At 41.1% G+C, this 15,799-nt stretch overlaps 1 protein-coding gene across 12 annotated transcripts in view; it reads right to left on the minus strand.

The window, feature by feature from the left end:
- The window catches only part of NCALD (neurocalcin delta), a 446,704-nt gene that overhangs the window by 116,442 nt on the left and 314,463 nt on the right, over positions 1 to 15,799 (minus strand). The window contains exon 4 of one of the 12 annotated variants that reach the window (XM_070481422.1): positions 6,139 to 6,346. The exons of the other annotated variants lie outside the window; for them this stretch is intronic. The gene's annotated coding sequence lies outside the window, so the exon portion shown is untranslated. The remainder of the gene's footprint in view (positions 1 to 6,138; positions 6,347 to 15,799) is intronic. 12 annotated transcript variants of the gene reach the window in all.

The following is a 15,799-nucleotide window of genomic DNA, read 5'->3' on the forward strand; positions in this document are numbered from 1 at the left end:
TGTAAGCACACATTCCAGACAAGTCCCCTAGCTTCTGCTGTGTCGCTACCCCTAAATATATAGAAATTCAGGAGCCGCCCCTGAGAGCTTCCATAGTTCATAAGGTTGGGTGTAGACAAAGTCAAATGTGTCTGGAATGAAGGAAAACCTAGGAGGTGGCTTGTCTTCCTTATTTTAGTCATGGCACCAAACCAAAGTTAGCTGTGGGCACTGAGAGGAAAGCTGTCTGGGAAGCTCATTTTGGATTCAGTTTTGGGGGCCAGGGATCTTGTCAATTATCCCCAGTCTCCTCATGGTATAAGCTGTATATATTGGCAGTGAAATAGCTGAGAGCCAACTGTGTCACCCCAGGCAGCGCTAAATTAGATGTACAGTGCATCTTCCACAGCTATTAATAGCAAGGAGCCTGGAGCCAACTAGAAATCCGTCCATGTATTAAGGAAATGAAGTGCTCTTAAATGTGTAAAACATCACTATCTGTCATCCATAGGCAACTAAATAGAAAAACACAGCTGAAGAGCATCTTCAAACCGAACTAATACTCCTCTGAAGACCCTCAGTCTCTAATAAACTGGAGACTTAGCCAAAGTGATGGTTCTGGTTCTGGTTCTAGACACTGCCTGGATAAAGAAAAGTGAATGTGAAGGATGTACATGAGTGCACAGGAGCACATTATGTAAGTGCATACGTTAGTGATGAATTCCAGCGCAAACTCCTTGTGAACTGATTAAAGAATGTTTAAGCAGGGGCCGGCCCGGTGGCGCAGCGGTTAGGTTCACACGTTCCGCTTCTTGGCGGCCCGGGGTTCGCTGGTTCTGATCCCGGGTGAAGACATGGCACAGCTTGGCACACCATGCTGTGGCAGGCGTCTCACGTATAAAGTAGAGGATGATGGGCATGGATGTTAGCTCAGGGCCAGGCTTCCTCAGCACAAAGAGGAGGACTGGCAGTAGTTAGCTCAGGGCTAATCTTCCTCAAAAAAAAAAAGAATGGTTAAGCAAAAATGCTGCTTGGTAGGCCGTGTAAATCACAGCCTATAAAAGAGAAAATGCTTTGCAGTTTAAGCTAACTATGTGATTTTTGCTATATCCAAAGCTGATACATTATGATGTATATAAAAGTAGATGCATTTTCAGTTTTAACAAAACCAGACACCATGAAACTTTTAGCCAATTTGGCCAAAGTCTTCTATGTCATTTCTTTCATTTTTATTTGTGGGGAAAATGTGACCTTGCAAACAGCAGCCACAAAGAAAACAGGACAAACTACATATGTGCAAAGGAAACTGCAGGTCAGGGTGTGATTTTTTTTAATCTAGCTACCTTTGTAGAAACAAGTGTGCCTACCATTCATATATGTCAACTGTATTTAAGTAATGTTTGCAAAGAAGTTTAAAAAGCATTAATTATAATCATTGATAATAATGCTTAAAGAGCTACTCTTAGAAACTATGAAAGTAATCTAAATGTATATCAATAATATATCAAAACGAGGTTATTAATGTCTTTTAAATATTAAAAGGTATTAATTCTACGTAGTGACTCAGGCATTATTACACTCAGAGCTAGTGAAATCTAGTGACTAGAGTGACAGGATACCATATTTTAATATCTTTAGTCCTATTTGTGTGTCAGACTACAGTCTCAGAGGATCTAAATAGGATATTCAAATTTATTTTCAAATCACCATTTGTTTTCCCTTTTCTAATTTTAGCCTGCACAAATCTTTCTGATTCACTCGGGTCTCTGACACACAGTTGTGGACTGAGGGCCAGCTGGCCAATGTAATCCGATCAGCTTCCATCACTCAGGGCGGCTGTAGCCTGAAGCTGCTAGACTGACAGGGAGCGCTGCGCATGGAGGTCCGCGCCACACACTGCTTCTCGCCCTCCCAACAGCCGCCCCTCTTCCTTCCTTCTAACACAGGGCTCCTCAATCTCGGCATGGCTGAATTTGGGCTGGAGAATTCTTTGTAGGGCCAACTGTCCTGTGCATTGTAGGATGTTTAGCAGCATCCCTGGCCTCTACTCGCTAAATGCCAATAGCAACCCCCAAGGTATGACAACCAAAAATGTCTCCAGACGTTACCAATAGCCCCTTGAGCTGGGGGCAGGGGGGCAAAATTGTCCCTGGATGATAACCACCCTTCTTACAGAACCTGGTTTATGATCTTGTCTCCCTGATTCTGTGAGCACCCATGAGCTGTAAGGCAGACAGCTTCTATTCTCAGCCAAACAGAGTAAGTCTGCACTGGCCCAGATCAGTGCTGGTTCTCACACTCCCCTTCCCAGCTCTGGTTTACACAAGGCATGTGACAAAATTCTCGCCAAGGAGACGTGAGATGTGTGTGAGGAGGAGTTTGCTGAAGGACCCCAGTGAAAGGATTCCTCACTCTTGGGTGTCCCTTGAGTATACTACACACACACACACACACACCCCTTGGGTAATATATATACATACACATACATACATAATTATATTTGGGTAATATCTATACACATATATACATATATATTTGGGTAATATACATATGTGGGTTTTATAATTGAAATAAAGGAAATAGAAATACAACTAAGGGAAAAGAAATAACAGAATGAAAAAAAGGGAGGCAGGAGTGTAGGTTTGTTAGGGCTGCCATAACAAAGTATCACAGACTAAATGACTTAAACAACAAAAATTAATTTTCTCACAGTTTTGGAGGCTACAAGTCCAAGATAAAGGTGCCAGTAGAGTTGGTTTCTTTGGCTTGTAGATGGCCATCTTCTCCCTGTATCTTCACGTGGTCTTCCCTCCATACATCTCTGTGTCCAAATTTCCTCTGCTTTTGAGGACACCAGTCATATTGGGTTAAGACCCACCCTACTGACTTCATTTTAATTTAATTACTTCTTTAAAGACCTTATCTCCAAATACAGTCGCATTCTGAGGTACTAGAGGTTACAAACAACATATAAATTTAGGTGGGGACAAAATTCAGCCCATAACAAAGAAAGAAGAAAAGGAAAAAGGGAGGCAGATGAGAACAACAAAAAAAGGGAGAAGAGGATGTATCAGTTGAGAATGATAGAAATTAACAGTAATAAAATAGAGCTTTGCTTTTATCACTAACATTGTCTAAATATGCGTGGTTTGCTAACATTGTTTCAGCTGGTAAAAAATGTCATCAAAGACCAGGATGTTTTACTATTTCTACTCTGCCACCTTTGGACTTTTCATTCTAATGCTGGTTGCCTCAGGGTCACAAAATGGCTGTTGTAGCCCCAGACATCATGTCTGCCTTCAAGATAGGAAGACAGGGAAATAGGCTTATACCAATGATCTTCCTCTTACTCCTATCTCTTTTATATAGAAGCAATATCTGTCTCGAAAGGCCCCCAGCCTATTTCCACTTATGTCTCATTGGCCATAACTGAAGCATGTGGTCAGCCCTGGCTGCCAGGGAATCTGGAAGAGCAAATATTCTGGCTTTCCAGAACCTTTTGTAACAGGTAGCAAGGAAGAAGAGGGTTGAGATAGCTATGGGACTAGTCAATCAACCATGTTTATGCAAAGGAGAGAGGAAAGAGAAAAGAATAGGAGGGGACTGGGGAAAAGACAAGAAAAGGAAAATTATCTGCAATCATTATTAATTACTGTATATAAAAAAGCAAAGTTTTCATACACAGGCCTCCCCAGGGTGTTCCTCTAGCGTACTGATTAGCTATTATAATATCCAACAGCTTATTTTAGTGTTTAAATAATTTCTCATCTTTTGGCTAAACACACAAAATGCATTTAATGATTGCTTCTGGATAAGGAGTTGTAAATGTACAATAAACTGCATCTCTCCAGTATGTAACAGTACCTGGCACATAGTAGGGACTTACTAAATATCTGTTGAATAAATGGATCAAACCCATCCAGATCATTGTGAGAAGAGCACAGAATGACTACTTGACAAGGCATCATTAGAATTACTTCGTTGTGAGATCTTACAGAAATGCAAATTCTAGGGCCTCACCCCAGACCTACTGTGTCAGAAGAAGGCAGAGTTAATAATCTGTGTTTAAAAAATCCCGCAGGGGTGTGGATGTACACTAAAGCTTCTGAACACATACACACACACACACACACACCACTAAACTGTCCCTGCCCTTCATAATTTTAGGACTATGAATATTGTATTTATTGCAATTTCTTCTGTGTTACATTGGTCATCTGAAGATAATATTCTATTCTAAGGATACTGTTTAAATTTCTTAAATGTTAAATTATGACATATTAAAATGTAAAGAAAAGTACAGAGAAAAATATAAAACACTCACATACATACTCTTAGGATTTAGCAAACGTTAACATTTGCCATAGTTGCTTGCAGGTCTTTTTAAAGTTGCTAGGTCCAGCATTGTTTTCTTCTGTCCTTCCAACCCTCTCTGACATCTCGTCTCTATTCCTAAGCATCCTGTGACCTTTTCATGTTGCTTCCTAAACATCTAGGCTAAGAAACCGCAGCAGGTGATGGAAATGCCTGCTCCCCCAGAGGGCTAGTCGATAGCAACTTCCATCACCTGGAGCTTTATGACCCTTCACTTAGGCTCCAGTGATGTATCCTGAGATTGGCTTCATTTTCCGACACCCATGAGGGAGGTTGGGAGTGAATCGAACTGTCAGTATCACATGCTACTCACCCAAAATGCAACTCTAAATTCTTTTGCCTCTTCTTAAGTTTAAGAACAATGTTCTTCCACACGAGACCCACCAGACAGAGAGAAAAGAAGGGAACAAATTCAGCTAATGGCAATGGTACTGGGAGTGGCGAGTTCTAATTCTGGCAGTATCACGCGAGGTACTTGTTCTCTTTGCACCTTTTATTCCATCTAACGGAGGAAAGAGAACACTACCTGACTCTTAAATATAATTAAGTTTATTGAGTACTTCCACCCATACCTTCCCATTTGATATTACCATTCGATGACAACTGATAGCCTCACAGACTGTCCTGTTGCCCACTGTGTCCCGAGCACCCAGCATAGTACTTGCTACACTGTAGGCCCCAACTAAACGTTTGTTAAAGGAATGAAGGACAGCAGGATGCCTGCAGTGGCAGCTCCAGAATTTGCAGGAAGGCAGGGCCGGGGAGGCAGTCTCCTTCGAAGGGAGCAGGGAGAGCAGTGCTTCTCCAAGGAGCCAGTCTGCAAACTGTTAGTTTCTCTCCTGCTCTAACTTCTTCCTGGAGAAAGTCTGAGTATGAAAAAAACGACAGCTGATCTAAACAGAGAACTGAGTAACATGCTTGATTCACATTCTACTTCGAGTTCTTCATCTCGTTGCAGACCCATAACAGAGTCCTTGGGTTGGATCCGCGGGGACAACACTTGGAGGAGGCCTGGGCCATAAGACCTAACTCAGAGCTGCGTGTGCTCTGTGAGCACTTGTCACTTAATTGTGTTAATTAGTTTTGGTTATTTGGTGATGTGGATGGATATTATAGGATAGCTAAAACCTCCTCCCCACAAGCCACTGAAGCTTAAGGAGTATACATTTCAAATAACCTTTAACTGCAAAATCCTAGAGTAATACTTTCTATTTTACTGCTGCACAGGATAGAAGCCCTTCCACTGAGTAGGAAGGAAGATGGCATTTGGAGGGAAAAAGCCTTTGACATCTGTTGCCATGCTAAGTTAGTTGGCCCAGTTCTACTTTCATACAGGTTTTCCTACAAGTTCCTCCTGCACCAGTGACATCATGACCCTGGATTGTTCTGGCTCTATTTGGGTGAATTTCAGTTGCTTTATAAAGATTTTCTAGTGCCTAACTTGGCCACCAACTCATCCCAGCCTCCTCTGATGATGTCAGGACAGAAGAGCCTCAGAGGCTAGGACTCCATCCATGGTCATTCTAGGCCAGCAGTCCTCAGACTTTAGCATCATCAGAATCAGAAGCTCCCAGGTGACGCTGATGCAGCCAGTCTGGGAAGCACACTCTGACAACCACTCTTCTCGGTACTCAACAGAGTCCCTTTGCAGGGGGCCTCCCCTTCCATTCAGAAGCAGTCTTTTTGCATACTTACCTTGATAGAGACTGCAGGTTGCCTATGAAGTATCCATTATCTTTTTCTTTTTTCCAGCAGGACCCCCATTTTATGAAAGCAACAACATACCTAGCTTTGAGAACGCTGCATTTTTCAGACTCCTTTCAGCTACAGATGTCCATGTGACACAGCTTTACCAACGAGATGGAAGTAGAAGTCACTGGGTGGCACTTCTGGAACAGCCCTTTAAAGGGAGGTGGCTGACTGTTGCTTTGTTGGTGTCTTCCACCAACAAGTTTGTCCACCTCAACTTGCCCATTCTCCTTCCCCTTCTTTCCTGAAATGTGGATATGATGCTGTAAGGGCTTTGGCGATCTGGGGACCACAAATGACAAGCAAATGCTAAGGATGCTTGAGTAGACAAAGGTGCCTGGGTCCCTGATGACATCATGGTTGTCATGCCAGCTCTGGACTGCCTACCTCTAGACCTATGACTATGTGAGAAAAATAAAACCCCCAATTTATTTAAGCCATTGTTTTGGGATTTGTGTCATTTGTAGCCAATGAAATTCTTAACTAGCATGTCTACCATATTAAAGACCAGTGCTAGTTGTGGAGATGGAAAATATATGATATGTTTCCTTCCCTCACAGAGTTTATGGTACAGCAATGAAGACAGAAAACAGACGCTGCTCCTGGGTGAAGGTGAGACTTTATGGGCCTGAAGGCTAACAGCAGCCAGGACATGTCCCAGGCATTCTGAGAAAGTGTTTTAGAAAGACTTCGATCAAGGAGTAGAGGGTGGAGTGAGGTCTGAGGCTGAATTTAGGTATCTTGAGATAAGAGAGTGTAACTCCAGGCATCTAAGCTCATGAGAAACAGCGATGCCACATGAAAAGAGGAGGCTGCAAATGTTCAGATCTGTCACAGGGATGGAAAATGGGACAGAACTATCTGTGGTGCAAGAGGGAAATGAGGAGCAACAAGCATCATGAAAGTCTAAGAAAGGCAACGTCTTGAGAAAGAAGAGAAATGATCCAAAGTTGACGTAAACAGACTTTGGAAGTTGGACAAGTAATGCTGAGCAAGACAATGTGTGGTTTTGATGGGGGAGACCAGTGCTTTGGAAACATTTTTAAAGCCATGGAGCCCTTGTTTCAGGAAAGTATCATAACAAAAACTGCTAAAAAGGGAGCTATTCTGGTTAAATAAGTCATAGAGAACTCATAGGTTCAGCTAGCAACCTCCCCTCTCCCATTGCATCCCAGAATCTCCACAGAGCACCAAGGAGCTACTGGGACCGACTTATAGGGGAGAAGATCAACGTACGGCTGGAAAAGTGGGGTGGTTTAGATATCATGAAATAATTCAGGGTGAAAGAGCAAGAGAGAACTTGAAAAAAGTGTTGCTCGACGATTCAAGAGATCTGACTTCTAGGTCTGCTGAACCATTAACTCTCAGACTGAAGCAAGCAAGCTGTTGGACCTCTCAGAGGATCCATATTCAAGGTGCTTTCCAGACCTAAAAGTGTTTTATCCTAAGTTTGGAGAAGCGGAGAAGTTTAGAAAAGAAGAGGTCATAGTTCCCAGAGACTGTGGGTTTTACATAAAGAGTGACATTGAAATGGTCCTAAGATTTTTAGTGTTCTCTTGTTCTTTGCTCAGAGAGACCTGGTATTTGTCCTTTTGAGGGCAGGTCACTGAAGAGGCCGTAGGCTTCAAAAGAGCCAAAGGAGTGTCACAGGACTTGGCATCGGCCCCCTCCCCTACAGAGGAAGTCTCGCTGTATCTGGAGTCCTATCTCCTCTGGGCTAACTCCCAGAAGCACTTCTCCCTTGGGCTACTACCCAGATGAACCCTGAGTCAAGGCACTTCCAAGATACAGGGAGATGGCTGCCCACATATGTAGCCAGGACACACCAGCTGACCTGCTGAGTAAATGAACTTAACATAGAACAAATTGCTTTCTAATAGGTTTTTTGTCAGCAAATGATGAGGGAGAAGAAGTACAAACGTGTGCAGAGCCTGTGAGGAAAAAAAAAGCTACATACCTTTTCTAAAGAAGAATTGGGGTTAATGTTTTCCTTGAATGCAAGGTTACTCAGAGAGGAAAAGGAATATGCAAATCTATGGGTTATTGGAGGACTCTTGGATGCTTTGACAAAAAACAAAACAAAACAAAATAATATCTTGAGCCATTATAAGATAAAGATAAAATGCTGAAATGCTTAGAACAACATTTATGTCTGTTGTACGTGAGCTTTCTCATTAGGTAGGTGGCCTTATACTTTCAAATATGTGTGAAGCAGAGGGTAGAAGACATGCTCTTCTGATTTTCTGTTTTAAGTTAGGTCTTTGGGAGTTAGATAAATCTATAAATACAGAACATGACACCTTCAATAAAAACAATACCAGTTTCAAGGTTAGAGAGCCATGTAACGAGTACACCTAGATGAACAGTTCTCTCAGTGTCCCCTGCAGGGTGTTAATAGGGTTTACCTGGGAAAGGATAAGTCCCATGGTAAATAGTATTTGAGAAATACCAGATTAAAAGTTCTTGCTTTTTTTAACTTCAAGGCAACTCAAAGCCTTGTATATGTTTTAACGTGCATAGCAAATCTTAGAGCAGGAGATCAAATACGAAGCATTTCTCAAATTTATTTGATCACAAAACCCTTTTGTATCTGGAGAACCTGGAGAATGAGATTAGTGTTTCTTGGCTTACATTTTGGGAAATGTCGAACTAGATAAGACAAATCTGTGAACTGCTATAAAGAAAGAAAGGAGTGAGGGAGAAAGGAAGGAGAGGAATGTTGAAATGCAAAACCTTAGGTGATTTGAAGTCGCAAGCATCTTATAGAATAAGTTGTCCATGCAATATTTCAAGGCATAAAGAGAGGGGGAAGTATGTCACTCTAACTAACCTTTTTTTAAAAAATACAAATAGGAGGTGTGATAAAAAACACTTATCATCACCCACAGGTCTACAGTAGCTCGCTCTCCTGTCTCATTTACTTTAGAGAAAAAATAAACTAAATATAAATAAGTACACTAAAAATAAAAATAAAATAAATGATGGCAACACAATGTCAACTTATGAATAATCAATCTCCATCTTGGATTTGCCCCTGAGAATTGACTGGACCCACCTACACTCCAAACACTCACTCTGCACATAGGCAAACTGCAAACACACCTTAGTATTCTCAGCAGTCACTCAGGACCTCGTGGGTGCTTTGGGTTACCATGGGTCATACCAGGCACCTAGTAAGCACCCAGAGTACACTGTCTCATGGAATATCTGAAGCAACCCTGGAGGCTGGGGCATTGGTTTCATTATATGGATAAGGAACTGTAGGTTCAGTGGATGCTGAGAAACTTTTTCAAGGGAGTTATATCTGCCGGACTCAAGTTCCTCTTCTAATCCTACATGGTATTGTCTTTTCACTTCCTTACTCTCCTAACTCCTTCTATGCCCCTCTGAACTTCCAGCCTCTGTGATGCCCTTGGTCACCCAACCCTAGAGCTTGTATTGACCTTGGAACTTTGCCTTTCACCACTGGATGTAAGTGTGGCTTGTCCTATGATCCAACTCACTCTGGGAAACCAACCTACATCATCAGCGACTTGGCTAGAACCTTCTCCAGAACAATGGGTGTTTGGGACCTCAGGCCACAGGGAGTGACTCACTCCCATTCAGTCTTTATTTTTGGGATAGATCAACCATTAGACATAACTTACCAGAAACCCAGTTACTGGGAGAAGTGAGGAAATTAGGTGTCTAAAAGATCAAGGAACACATTTTGGAGCTGGCCCTTGCGGTATTGGAGCAGTGTCCAAACATACGTCAGCTGGAATAGAGGTCACGGCCCACAGGCTTGGAGGAGTCAGACAGGAAATGCAACAGGACACTGTGGTCTGCTGTGGTGGGGACTGTGGCACACGAGAGTGTGTGTGACTTGTCCAAACTGTTGACTATCGTCAGCTTTTGTCGCTGAGTTGGGAATGCAAACTTAATGATGCCTGGTATCCCCATTCAGAAAAACCCGAAGTTTTATGTAAATTTTCTGAGACTTTGGATTGTGAATGGGGCATATAAAATATATTTGTGGGCTAGTCTACATCCTCTGATCTAGAATACTGACCGGGAAAATAAGTAAGTTGCTTGATAGGCAGCAGAGCATAGCACTTAATAACAGGAACTTTGGAGCCCGATTGTCCCTGTTAAAATCCTGGCCATCGCTAGCCACTCACTAGCCATCCTGTAACCTCTCTTTGCCTCAGTTTCCTCATCTGTAAAATGAAGGTAATATTAGTACCCACTAATAGAGTTTTATGAACATTAAATAAATTAACATCTGCAATGTGCTTTCAACAGTATTGGGCATTTAGTAAAGTGCTAAATGAGTGTTTATTTAAAAATTTCTAAAGAACATTCCCAAGAGAGCCTGCCCAAGCCAGCTGTATACCTCCACACCTCCTGGATGGAAGAGATGTTAACATTTCTCACTTGGGCTTAAGCTCGCCTATATAGAAAGACATTTTGGAATAAAAGATTCCACAAAAATAGGTAGGGAGACATAAGGAAATTTCAGTATGACATTTTTGGTGGCAGAGCCTAAAAGACAGAGGGACTTCACTATCCCAGCCCTAAAATCTGATGGTTTTACATAGAAATGAGATTTGAGTTGATAACATTTTTCTTTCTGGTCTAAATAACCCTCCCCAAGACTTGGCAATTTTAAAAGAGAGAAAGCAAATGGTTCCTCCTATACACAGGAAAAACAAAGCACTGTTGAATTTTCGAATTTGAACTGAACTAAGTTGATCTGTAGGTTTTTGGTGGGGACATGGTGGAAAGTTAGGCACAATGGCTGGGGAACTGACGCTTGTTCTTTGCTAACAGGCAGGAAAGGAGCTGCTGACCGTGGGATGAAAGCTCATAAGTCTCCTGTCTTCTCAAGAGACAATTAACTTCCATCTGTTTAAACCTCCCCAGGGGACCCCGGCATCCCATTTAATCTCTTTTCCACCAATCCAGTGTGAAGTTAAGAAAACCAAATCCATTTGAAACACTAGACCTCACACATCAAAAGTCATGGGAGAGGCCTGGGGGACCTACAGGTCACCACATGAGACACAAAAGAGGAAAAAAGGGACTTTTAGGAACAAGTGCTGCTTCGAGGATTATAAGTCAGAGACTTAACATCTGCGATGGCCAAAGAGCCAGGCGGAGCCCCACAAGATGATATAAAGTACACTAAAAAAATGTAACTTTTAGTTCTACTTGCTGTTTACTCAGAAAGATGAAAGCATTCCCTTGTGCCAAAGAGGTCTCTCTAGGTGGTTTGAAATAGAGTAGCAGGCGCTGCTGGGGACCCCTCTGAGGGTCTGGATGTGGAATGTACACCAGCTGCTGGCCCGGAAACAAGTTTTGGTACCTGAGGACAAGCGGCCTCCTTTCCTTTAAACAGATCAAATGATTCTCACGATGGCAAGACTGGAGACTGCTTCCAATGTGCTTTCAAACAATTTGGTTACTTGCAACCCAAGACATAGGACAGCGTTTGGGGGAGAACTGAAATCTGGAAGGGTGCAGGAGAGGAAGCTCCTACATTCACTTTTCTCCTGCCCATAAACATATTCTCCTCCACTAACGGCCTTTCCACTTCCTCTCATATCCTGCATTTTATCATTCTATTTCTAATTTCCCTGGTCTCTCCAGCAAGCCTTTTCTTATTATTGATGCTTAATTCCCTATAGCATAAGACCAACAACCAATCAACAGTTTATTTAAATTCAAAATTGTATTTTACTGCTGAATAAACATATAGTTTTTCCAGTCAGCCATAAAATAACATATGGGTCTTATGCTTAAATGCAGGGCTACACAGTCATTATCCTGGAGTATAACAACATGTTTTGTTGCAACATCATATGGCTTTTCCTAAAATTTCATAAGATAACAGATTAAGACTGGGCACCTGTATCAGCCTTTTAGGAATTTACAACATTCATGCATTCACCTTATACAGCAAACCTTAATGAGTACCTACGTGTACCAAGCACTATTAGTACTGGAGATACTGAGATCCATTATGTAGTCACTGAGCTAGAACAACTAAGAGACGGGTGTGTCCCGCAAAAGTAGAGCAGTGAGGGTGGGGCTGGGCAAAAGTACCTTGAAGTATAGAGTACCTTGGAGGCAGGGGTAGAGGGACGAAGCGGAATAGTCACAGAAGACAATGGAGATGATGTTCAAGCTGAACGTGAAGGATGAGTAAGTTTCAGGCTAAGTCAGAGGGGACTGGCACCCCTAACAGAGAGAACAGCAGTTGCAAAGTGATGGAGAGGGAGTGACATAGCTTGTTGCAAGATCTTCCAGTTACTAGGTCTGGCTAGAACACTTGGGAAAGTGATGAGAAATGAAGCTGGACAGGTAAGCCTTCATGAGTCAGCTCAGGAAAGGTCACAGTAAGGGAATAGAGATCATAATGAAGGAGATAGGAGCCGCTCAAACACTTTACATGTCTCTGGAGGCAGTTAGAGGGTAAAAGGGAGGAGAACCAGATGGAAGGCAGGCATATCTGTTAAGAAATTATTGTTTTGATGTAGGTGAAACACGGAAAGGGTCGAAATGAAGCAGTGGTGATGGGGATGGCATAGAGAGATGACTGGAGGAGACATTTAGAGAGTGAGAACAGTGACACTAGGCTAAGCGACTGATTATTGCTCTCCTATATCTGGTTCTCCTCTAGGCACATAGGAGGATGATACTCTATTCCCTTGCTGCTGGGTAGGACCATATGACTAGTCTAGCCAACGGACTGTGAGCAGAAGTGATATGTGTCATTTCTAAGCCAGATCATTTGTTTGCTAATGTGAGATCCTCTAGCTTTATCTTTCCTTGGAGGCATACGCTGAGAAGGTTCCATAAGATGAGAAGCAGCCTGGAATGCTGAGCCAACACATGAATGAGGTACCCTGGTGAGTCGCTTGGACCCATAATGGATTTCACGTGGGTGAGAAATACATTTTCACTGTGTGAAGCCACTGAGATTTGGGGGTTGTTTTCCTACAGCAGCATTATATAGTCTATCCTGACAGATTTGGTCAGTTGTATTTGAGAAGTAGATACACTCAAGAAATGGATACTTAAATTTATTCACTTTTTATTTGTATTTTTTTTAGTTTAAAAGGTTTATTTCTTGTCATTATTTCCATTCTCATTTCACATTTGTTTCAAGTTTTAACTTGTATGGTCTACTCATAAAACAACTGCCTTTTATGAGTACATGGATAAGCATGGCTCATTCCTGTTCTCGGCACGCAAAAACTCAGCCACTCTAGGCTCCTTCTGACTATATCAAAGATTGAACATCCACTTCAATGCCCTTTACACTTTTATGTGATTTATCCTGGAGAATGTTTTGCGTATACTTGAGAAGAATGTGTGTTCTGTTGCTGTTGTATGGAACGTTCTATATATGTCTATCAGACCCATTTGGTCTAATGTGTGGTTTAAGTCCAATGTATCCTTATTGATTTTCTGTCTGGATGACCTATCCATTGTTGAAAGTGAGGTATTAAAGTCTCATTATTTCCATATTGCTGTCTATTTCTCCCTTCATATCTGCTAATATTTGCTTTATTCATTTAGGTACTCCCATGTTGAGTACATAAATATTTACAATTGTTATATCCTCTTGATGAATTGACCCCTTTATTATCACATAATGACCTTTTAGTCTCTTGTTACAGTTTTTGGCTTACAGTCTGTTTTGCCTGACGTAAGTATTGCTCCCCTTGCTTTCTTTTGGTTTCCATTTGCATGGAATATCTTTTTCCATCTCTTCACTTTCAGTTTATGTGTGCCCTTAAAACTGAAGTGAATCTCTTTTAGGTAGCATCTAGGTGGATTTTTAAAAAATCTATTCAGCCACTCTATGTCCTTTGATAGGAGAATAGTCTACTTACATTTAAAGTAATTATTGATAGGTATGGAATAACTATTGCCATCTTTTTGATTGCTTTCTGGCTGTTTTATAATTCCTTTTGTTTCTTTCTTCCTCTCTTGCTGTCTTCTTGTGTGATTTGATGATTTTCCTGTAGTGGTATGCTTTGATTCCTCTGTCTTTATCTTTTGTGTATATACTACATGTTTTTGCTTTGCAGTTACATGAAGCTTACATAAAACACCTTATAGTTATAACCATCTATTTTATGCTGATAACAACTTAACAGTGAACACATACAAAAACTCTATATTTTTACATCCCCATTCCCACATTTTATGTTTTTAATTACAATTTACATCTTTGTATATTGTGTATCCATTAACAAATTATTATAGTTATAGTTATTTTGAATACTTTTGTCTTTTAATCTTTATACTAGAATTATAACTGATTTACTCACCACCATTACAACATTAGATTATTCTGAATTTAACTATGTATTTACCTTTACCAGTGAATTATATTTTCAAATGTTTTCATGTTACTAATTAGCATCCTTTCATTCAACTTGAAGAACTTCCTTTAACATTTATTATAAGGCTGGTCTAGTGGTGATGAAGTCCTTTAGCTTTTGTTTGTCTAGAAAACTCTTTATCGCTCCTTTAATTCTGAAGGACAACTTTGCCAGGTAGTTGGCAGTTTTTTCTTTCAGCATGTTGAATATATCGTCCTATTCCTTTCTTGCCTGCAAGGTTTCTGCTGAAAAATCCACTTACAGTCTTATGGGGATTCCCTTATATGTAACAACTTGCTTTTCTCTTGCTGCTTTTAAGAATTTTTCTTTGTCTTTACTTTTTGACGGTTTAATTATAATGTGTCCTGGTGTGGATATCTTTAACTTCATCTTGTTTGATACTCTTTGGGCTTCCTGGAACTGGACGTCTGTTTCTCTCTCCAGGTTAGGGAAGTTTTCAGCCATTATTTCTTTGAATTAGCTTTCTGCCCCTTTCTCTCTCTCTTCTCCTTCTGAGGCCCCTATAATGAATATATTGGTCCACTTGATGGTGTCCTATAAGGCCCTTAAACTATCTTCATTCTCTTTTCTTTTTGCTCCTCTAATTGGATGAATTCCACTGCCCTCTTTCAGTTTGCTGATCCTTTCTTCCACTTGATCTAATCTGATTTTGAACCCTCTATTGAATTTTTCAGTTGAGTTATTGTACTCTTCAGCTCTATGATTTCTGTTTGGTACTTTTTATTATTTTCTTCTCTTTGTTGAAATTCTCATTTTGTACACACATTGCTCTTCTGACCTAGGTGAGCATCTTTATGACTGTTATTTTGAACTCTCTATTTAGTAAATAACTTATCTCTATTTCATTAAGATTGGCTTCCGGAGATTTACCTCGTTCTTTTGTTTGGAACATATTCCCCTTTTCCTTCATTTTCATTACTTTCTGTGTTTGTTTCCGTGCATTAGATAAAACAGCCACCCTTTCCAGTCTTGATAGACTGGTCTCATGTAGCTTGTCAATTAGCCTGGCCCGAGCTCCTAGTTTCCTCTCAAACCTTTGCAATTGTCTAAGCTTCTGTCTTTGTTGTTAGTGGCTTCCAGTAGTTGAGGGTATGCCAAGACCCATTGGTGTGCCAAAGGGGAAGACTGCAATCAGCACTAGACACAGGCTGATTAGAAGCCCAACCTTCAGGCAGCAGCTGGGAAAGTATGCAGTCAAATTCCTTCCAGGGATAAACTGGGAGATGGGCATTTTTGCCTGCTTCCTCTGCACTGTGGATGCTCAAGCTTAGATGGGATGATAAAGAGAAAGTGTTTGA

Source organism: Equus asinus, chromosome 12 (genome assembly GCF_041296235.1).
Source record: "Equus asinus isolate D_3611 breed Donkey chromosome 12, EquAss-T2T_v2, whole genome shotgun sequence".
NCBI lineage: Eukaryota > Metazoa > Chordata > Mammalia > Perissodactyla > Equidae > Equus > Equus asinus.